The 8,706-nt window shown below is 42.7% G+C and overlaps 1 pseudogene across 1 annotated transcript; it reads left to right on the top strand.

Annotated features, from left to right (window-relative positions):
- Positions 1-7,904: 7,904 nt before the first annotated feature.
- On the top strand, positions 7,905-8,358 carry LOC307101319 (myosin light polypeptide 6-like; annotated as a pseudogene). Its single transcript has one exon. The product of its transcript is annotated as a myosin light polypeptide 6-like (transcript).
- The last annotated feature ends 348 nt before the right edge of the window (positions 8,359-8,706 follow it).

Genomic DNA, 8,706 nt, shown 5'->3' with positions numbered 1-8,706 from the left:
GATTCTCTCTCATTGATGTTTCTATCTCTCTCTCCCTTTCCCTTACCTCTCTGAAATCAATAAAAATATTTAAAAAAATAAAAATAAAAGCTCTTTCCCTGGGACCTTTCCTAAAATCTCCATCCTTCAAACACTTAAGATGGAGGACCCTGTCCCTCTCCCTTCAGGGACTATGCCCGTGACTTTCCCTTCCCTCTCCATTTCCCTTTTCCTTCCCCTCCCCACTCGCCAGGCACATGACCAGTAGTTTCCTCTCTCCCAAGCTCCAAAGGCCTTTCCTTTATTTCTAGAACTTGTTTGCTAAGCCCATTTCTTCTAGGAATTACTTTCTCTACCTCTGAAATTTACCCAGTAAATGTTCTCTTACAGTTTGGATCTGGACTTTGAATTATTTCCTAGCCAGAACCCAGGTACCGAGGTTGCTGAACCCAGGTTTGGTCTGACCTCATGGGTCACACACCTGCCTACAACACATTCAGAAGTGGCTCTTCTGGAGAATGGCTTTCGAATGGTCCCATCCATATGAGAAACCCAACTATGTACTGCCTTCACCAGTTTTCTGACACCTTAATCATTAAGGTTCATGCACCTCAGCAAGGTGGTTTAAAAAGTTTTGTATTTTCTTGAAAGTTTCCTGCATGCAGCCACTCCTCAATCTGGGTAAGCTTCGTCCCCTCCTCCTCCTCCTCAGCTTCCCAAGCTCACCTTCACCTCTAGAAATATGCTTGCCAACATGCACAACCCCTGCCAAGCCTGGGCCCTTCCAAGAAACAGGTCTGAAATGTCACATGCTCCAAAAGACACGCCTAGCCCTCATGAATGACTTCTTTCTCTTCACTTCTATGGTAAAATTTGTAAACCGTCCTCATTCACACCGTCATTCAGAAAGTATTTACGAAGGCTTATTGCGTGCATGCCTGAAGATTTTGTAAGGTACACCAACAATTCCAGGAAGGATAAAATGGACAGTCCTATTCCCAAGGAGCTCTAAGTTCAGTGAGGAAAGATGACATGTAAACACATTACTATATGGTAGGTGCTATACTCTGGATGGTTCCAAGTACCACGAAAATCAACCCAGATTTGGGGGTCCTGGAAAGGCTTTCTGGAAGAGGATTGGGGAGGGTATTTCAGGCAGGTAAGTGTACAGGCAAAGGTGTGGAGAGAGGCTCTGGCCCAGGTAAGGAACACCAGTGAGTCAGCTGGGCTGGAGGGCAAGGTCAGGCAGGGCACGGGAAAGGTGGGATGAAGCTGGAGTGGAGAGCAGAGGCCAGAGCATGAAGGATCTTTGGAGCCTTGTTAAGGGGTTTGTCCTTAATCTCTCAAGCAGACAGCCATTTAAGAAAATTATTCTGGCTGGGCCGGTTTGGCTCAGTGGTTGAACATCAACCTATGAACCAAGAGGTCACGGTCCCATTCCCAGCCATGGCACATGCCCAGGTTGCAGGCTCGATCCCCAGTGCGGGGCATTCGGGAGGCAAGATTAGCAAACCAAGGCCCCAGGGCCCATCTCTGTGGGAAGTGGGGCCCTGAGGTCCCAGCCTGCAGCCTGGATCTCAGCACAGCCACAGGTATGGGATGTTAGAATTCTCAGGTATGCATTACATAGAGGAGACAATGACTTGGGAGTGGTGAAACAGGTCTCTACACTGCTACGCAAACTCTTCCATTAAGTTTCTGTCTTACCCTAATCGCAAAACCAGATGAAGACACTATAAAGAAAGAGAATTACAGGCCAATATCCCTGATGAACATAGATGCTAAAATCCTCAACAAAATTCAGGTGGCTCCGTCGCGCAATGGATAGCGCATTGGACTTCTTCTAAAATCCTCAACAAAATTCTAGCAAATAGGATCCAGCATTACATTAGAAAGATGTAATGACCAAGTGGGATTTATTCCAGGGATGCAAGGCTGGTACAATATCCGCAAATCAATAAATGTGATACACCACATAAACAAATTGAGAGACAAAAATCACATAATCATATCAATTGATGCAGAAAAGGCATTTGACAAAATCCAACACCCTTTCTTGATAAAAACTCTCAGCAAAGTGGGAATAGAAGGATCATACCTCAATATAAAAGCCTTATATGACAAACCTACAGCTAACATCATACTCAATGGGCAAAAACTAAAACCATTTCCTCTAAAAACTGGAACAATACAGGGATGCCCACTTTCACCACTCCTGTTCGACATAGTACTTGAAGTGCTAGCCATAGCAATCAGACAAGAAGAAGAAATAAAAGGCATCCAAATTGGAAAAGAAGAAGTAAAATTGTCATTATTCACAGATAACATGATATTGTACATAGAAAACCCTAAAAACTCCATCAAAAAACTACTAGAACTAATAAATGAATTTGGCAATGTAGCAGGATACAAAATTAACACCCAGAAATCTATGGCTTTTTTATACACTAATAATGAACTCACAAAAAGAGAAACCAAAAATATAGCCCATTTATCATTGCAACAAAAAAAGTTAAGATACCTAGGAATTAATTTAACCTAGGAGGTAAAGGACCTGTACTCAGAAAATTACAGAACACTGAAAAAAGATATAGAGGAAGACATAAACAAATGGAAGAATATACCATGTTCAACGTCATTAAAATGTCCATACTACCCAAAGCAATCTAGAGATTCAATGCAATCCCCATTAAAGTACCAATATCATACTTCAAACTCTCCAAAAATTCATCTGGAATAAAAAAAGACCCCAAATAGCTGCAGCAATCTTTTTTTTTTTTTAAAGGTCAAGGAATATTTTTTAAAAAATATATTTTATTGATTTTTTACAGAGAGGAAGAGAGAGGGATAGAGAGTTAGAAACATCGATGAGAGAGAAACATTGATCAGCTGCCTCTTGCACACCTCCTACTGGGGTTGTGCCCGCAACCAAGGTACATGCCCTTGACCGGAATTGAGTCCCAGGCCGACGCTCTAGCCACTGAGCCAAACCGGTTTCGGCTAGCTGCAGCAATCTTAAGAAAGAAGAACAAAGTTGGAGGATGTCACAATACCAGATATCAAGCTATATTACAAAGCCACTGTTCTCAAAACTGCCTGGTACTGGCACAAGAACAGACATATAGACCAATGGAACAGAACAAAGAACCCAGAAATCAACCCAAGCCATTATGCTCAATTAATATTTGACAAAGGAGGCAAGAGCATCTAATGGAGTCAAGACAGTCTGTTCAATAAATGGTGTTGGGAAAATTGGACAGATATATGCAAAAAAATGAAACTAGACCACCAACTTACACCATACACAAAAATAAACTCAAAATGGATAAAGGACTTAAATGTAAGGTGGAAACCATAAAAATCCTAGAAGAAGCCATAGGCAGCAAAATAGCAGATATTTGCCAATGTTATCTCTGATAAGGGTTTAGTCTCCAAAATTTATAGGGAACTCATACGACTTAACAAAAGGAAGATAAACGATCCAATCAAAAAATGGGCAAAGGACCTAAATAGACACTTTTCAAAAGAAAATATACAGAAGGCCGAGAGACATATGAAAACATGCTCAAAGTCACTAATCATTCAAGAGATGCAAATCAAAACAACTATGAGGTACCATCTCACACCTGTCAGAATGGCTATCATCAACAAATCAACGAGTGCTGGCGACAATGCGGAGAAAAAGGAACCCTCGTGCACTGCTGGTGGGAATGCAGACTGGTGCAGGCACTGTGGAGAACAGTATGGAGTTTCCTCAAAAAGTTAAAAATGGAGCTCCCATTTGACCCAGTGATCTCACTTCTAGGAATATATACCAAGAAAACAGAAACACCCATCAGAAAGGATATATGCACCCCCAAGTTCATAGCAGCACAATTTGCAATAGCTAAGATGTGGAAACAGCCTAAGTGCCCATCAGCAGATGAGTAGATTAGAAAACTGTGGTACATCTACACAATGGAATACTACACTGCTGTAAAAAACTTTTATCATTTGCAACAGTATGGATGGAACTGGACAGTATTATGCTAAGCAAAATAAGCCAGTCGGAGAAAGATAAATATCACATGATCTCACTCATTTGTGGAATATAATAAACAACATAAACGGATGAACAAAAACAGAACCAGAGTCATAGAAGCATCGAACAGACTGTCCAACCTAAGAGGGAATGCGGGGGGTGAGGGGGTAAGAGATCAACCAAAGGACTTGTATGCATGCATAGGAGCAAAACCAATGGACACAGATGGGGGATAGGGGGATGAGAGCATGTGCTGGGCTGGGGGCGGCCAGGGAGAGGTCAATGAGGGAAAAGGGAGACTTATATAATACTTTAAACAATAAAGAATTTAAATTAAAAAAAAAAAAAGCAAGCACGTAGGTAGACTTGTGCCAGTCACAGAGTAAGCCCTCAGGAAGTGTTAACCAGTTGGGATAGCTCACAGAGAAAACCTGGGGATGCCCTGATCTCACCTCTCAACATGAGGTTGTGTCAGCAGCCACTCAACCCTGAAGAAGCAAACTACACCGGGAATCTGAAGTCTCTCTGACGGTGGTCTCGGCCTCATTCCTTCCCTGTGATCCTGACCTCCCTGTCTAGGTCCTGGTCTCAGAGCAAAATCCCAACCCTCAGACTTCTCTCCAAACCTCCATACAGTTAAGGGGCCCCTCCTCATCCTCTTCCTGGACCAGGAAGTCCACACTCAGTTTCCCCACCGAGCACCCCTTGTCCCGAGCTGGGACAGGAGAGAATAGGACAAAATAACCTGATGACCTATTGAGTCAGGAGTTGACATGGAGCCAAGGTCACTGTGGATCTGTGCCCTTTTTAAGAACAAACACACTTGCCAGTGTTGTCTTTGCAGTGCAATGCAAGGTCAATATTGGTTAGGAGATATGAACTCTGACCCCTGCATCCGAATTTAAGATTAGCAAACCAAGGCGCCAGGGCCCTCCTCTGTGGGAAGTGAGGCCCCGAGGTCCCAGCCTGCAGGCTGGACTCAGCACAGCCACCAGGTGTGGGATGTTAGAATTCTCAGGTGTGCATCAGGTAGGGGAGACAATGACTTGGGAGTGGTGAAACAGGTCTCTACACTGCTACACAAACTCTTCCATTAAATTTCTGTCTTCAGTACCTACATTTTCTAATTTTAATCTTTCTACAAGTTCCCTAAGAGCAAAGGGGAAAAGGAGCCCCCTTTTTCATATTTCCCTTCTCGGTTTGTAGTAAGAATTTTCTAATCCTGGCAAATTACTTCTCTGGGCCTTAGTTTCCTCATGTATAAAATAATTTTTTTTTAAGTCAACACTAAAATAACACTTATTGTTTGCCAGGTGCTGACCTAAGCACTTTCCATTTTTGAATCCATATAATCCTTACAACAACCCTAAATTATAGGAACTGTTATTCTCTCCATTTTACAGGTAGGAAAATTGAGGATCAGAGACCAAGATTCACTGCAGCAGTAGTCTGGCTAGGAAGCTGCCATTGGCACCTCTGCTGTGGGACACTCAGGGCAGCCACTGTGAAGAATCATTTCTCAATCATACTTACATATTTACATCACTAAATCCCATGCCATTCCTGGATAGGCTGAGCCTAGGTCATGTGCTCACATGTGCCCAAATTCATCAGGAATTGACAGACCTTATCTGGCCCTTTTCAACACCCATGATGGAGGATGAGCCATACCTTTGAAACATGAGGTTTGGGGTATAGACTTCTCATGGGTTCTTGTCTGACAAAGATGAAGAATAAATTTGTGGACTAACAGATTTCTTTAATAAAAATGTAGAAGTTTATTGGAAGCATATAAAAACTTCATCTGGGCAAAGGTGTCCCCAAAAGGGACCCCCTAGGGAGGGGCCCCCAAATGGGAAAAGCCTTCTTTCTCTCTTTCTCTCTCTCTCTCTCTCTCTCTCTCTCTCAAAATAAAAAACAACAACCCTGCCTCGTGTTCCTTGTCTCCAGTTTATATATGCTGCAGTTCTTTGTTTGAGCCTGACCCTTTCTAATTGGACCTTTCATTAATTTAGGACCCCGTGCTCTCCTCATTGGTTATTTTGTTAGATAGTATCAGTTTCAAAGGCCAAAGCCCACGTGGTGCCCCCCTCCTTATCTCCCCTTATCTTGAAACATTCCTCTATTGTCTGTAAAAATATGTTTTCTTTTTCCCATCATCCTGTGATTTTTCTTTATCCTCTGTGAATGTATGTTTTCTGCTCCTCCCTTATCCTGTGGCATTTCTCTATCCTTTGTACAAGTAAGATAAGCATTTTGGCGTCTCCAAGCTGCTCAGGTCAGGGCTGCTTTTGATCTACCTTATACTTGCTTTAGTTGCTCAGGCCAGAGATACCTCTGTCCTTCACATATGCATTCCTTCCCCATGGACTGTGTTTATTCCCCAAACCTGCCTGTTCTGTCTCTAAAATTCCTTTCACCTTCAACCAAAGTACAAACAATAGGTGACTTACCCCTGTATTAGTTTTCATTGCTGTGTAACAAATTATCCCAATCAGAGTGACTTAAAACAATAAACATTATCTTATAGTTTCTGTGGATCAGGAATCTGGTCACAGTTTGGCTGGGTTCTTTGGCTCAGGGTCTCTCATGGAGAAGCAATTATGTCCTCAGTCAGTATAGTCATTTCAAGGCTCAGCTAGGTGAGGATCCACTTCCCAACTTACTCAGGAGCTGTGTTGTCAGGCCTCAGGTGTTTACATGTGGCCAGAGTCATCATTTCCTTGCCACATAGGCCTCTCCATAGGGCTACTTAAACCATGGCAGCTGGCTTCCCCCAGAGTGGCAGGGGGTGTGGGGGAGAGGTGAGGGAGAAAAAGAAGGAAGAGGAGGAGGAGGTGAAGGAGGAGAAGGAGAAGAGTACTAGTAAATGCATTCTTAATGCAATACTTAGGAAGAGAGTAGAAAAGAACAGAAAGAAGGCATTAAGGTAGGAGGCAAAGGCAACCCAAAGGACTAGTGAAATGGCTTGAACAGTATTGTTTTTCTTTTGTTTTTCCATATGGTAGGCAGATAGATTCCATATGGAAACAAATTACAACTTAAAACTAGAGGGAAAATAGTCAAAGTTCAGGAATCCACCATGTAGCAAGAAATTAACAAATTCTCCATATGAAAAACATGCAAGTGTAATTTTAAAACGGATAAAACCAAAGAAGTCTGAGTTGCCATGAAATGCAAGATCATTGGAACAGATGGAAATCGTCAATGATATTATGCAGGTAAAGAAAGGAAAGTTAACCTCTGGAAAAGATGAGTCAGAGTTTGAAGCCTATAAGGTTGTGGCATACATTTTAATGGAGAAATGCCGGTACCTTCCCATTTCAGAGTCATGGCTCATAATTAAAAATGTTTTGGATAACCATCTGTGTGTACAGAATTTCTTTCCACATACCCTGAGAGCTGTGCACTAGTAGCTTTCAAACACTTTTGACCTAGACAAAGAGTAAGAAATACATTTTACACAGCAGCTAATGTGCACACACTCAAACATGAAAGTATGCGTTTTATGAAAACAACACTCATCCTTGGCTTGCGTGCTCAGTGGTTAGTATAGGCCTGTACACCAGAGGTTTGATCCCTGCTCCATCAAGGCACTTGTAGAGGCAACCAAATCGATGGGTACATCCATGTTTCTTTCTCTCTTTCTTCCCCTTCCACCTCCCTTCCATGCTCTCTAAAAATCAATGGGAAAAAAATATCCTCACTCCTCCAGTGAGGATAAAAAATTTTTTATCCTTATGTGCTATGCACTCATACTTTTATATTCTATTGTATGTCATTTTAAAATTCTGGTCAAGATCCATTACACAGATTTTATGAACTATTAGCAGGTATGACATACAGGTTTAAAAAAAATACTGTTCTGGAGCCATTGCTGTAGGAAAAGTTTCCACAAAGCTGAATAGTCAAGATGCATGACTTCACCAAGGACCAGACCGCAGCGTTCAAGGAGGCCTTCCAGCTTCTTGACCGAATAGGAGGTGGCAAGATTCTGTACAGACAGTGCGGGGACGTGATGAGGGCCCTGGGCCAGAACGCCACCAATGCAGGGGTGCTCAAAGTCCTGGGGAACCTCAAGAGTGATGAGATGGATGCAAAGGTGTTGGGCTTTGAGCACTTCCTGCCCATGCTGCAGACGGTGGCCAAGAACAAGGACCAGGATACCTATGAGGACTATGTCAAAGGCCTTGGGTGTCTGACAAGAAGGGGAATGGCACTGTCATGGGTGCTGAGATCCAACATGTTCTGGTGAGAATATGACAGAGGAAGATGTAGAGATGCCGATGGCATGGCACGAGGATAGCAATGGTTGTATCAGCTATGAAGAGCTCATTCGTATGGTGCCGAATGGCTGAAGACATGCCCAGTGTGCCCAGAGCCCTGTGCCTGCTCCTGCCTGAGACAGTGCAGTAGCCCGAGGCTTCCTAGGTTCTCTTGTCACAGAACTTTCCCAGCGTGTCTCTCTTGGATGAAGTCTGCCATCAGTGTTCACCAAATAAATGTGCTCTGTGCCCTTAAAAACAAACAAACAAACAAACAAACAAAAAACCACTGCTCTGCAAGACTTTTACCCTGTTTCACCTTTCATTACAGAGAATAGTTAGAATAAAACCAGAAAGTTCACATTAACATCAGCTGACTTGCCCCTAGGGAAAAGGAAGGGAATCGGATGTAAAATTAATGTTTTCTTTTAAAGATTTGAA

This window comes from Cnephaeus nilssonii (assembly GCF_951640355.1).
Source record: "Cnephaeus nilssonii genome assembly, chromosome: 1".
Classification (NCBI taxonomy): domain Eukaryota; kingdom Metazoa; phylum Chordata; class Mammalia; order Chiroptera; family Vespertilionidae; genus Cnephaeus; species Cnephaeus nilssonii.
Note: the sequence above shows the minus strand (reverse complement) of the source record. Positions and strands in the feature narration are given on the sequence as shown.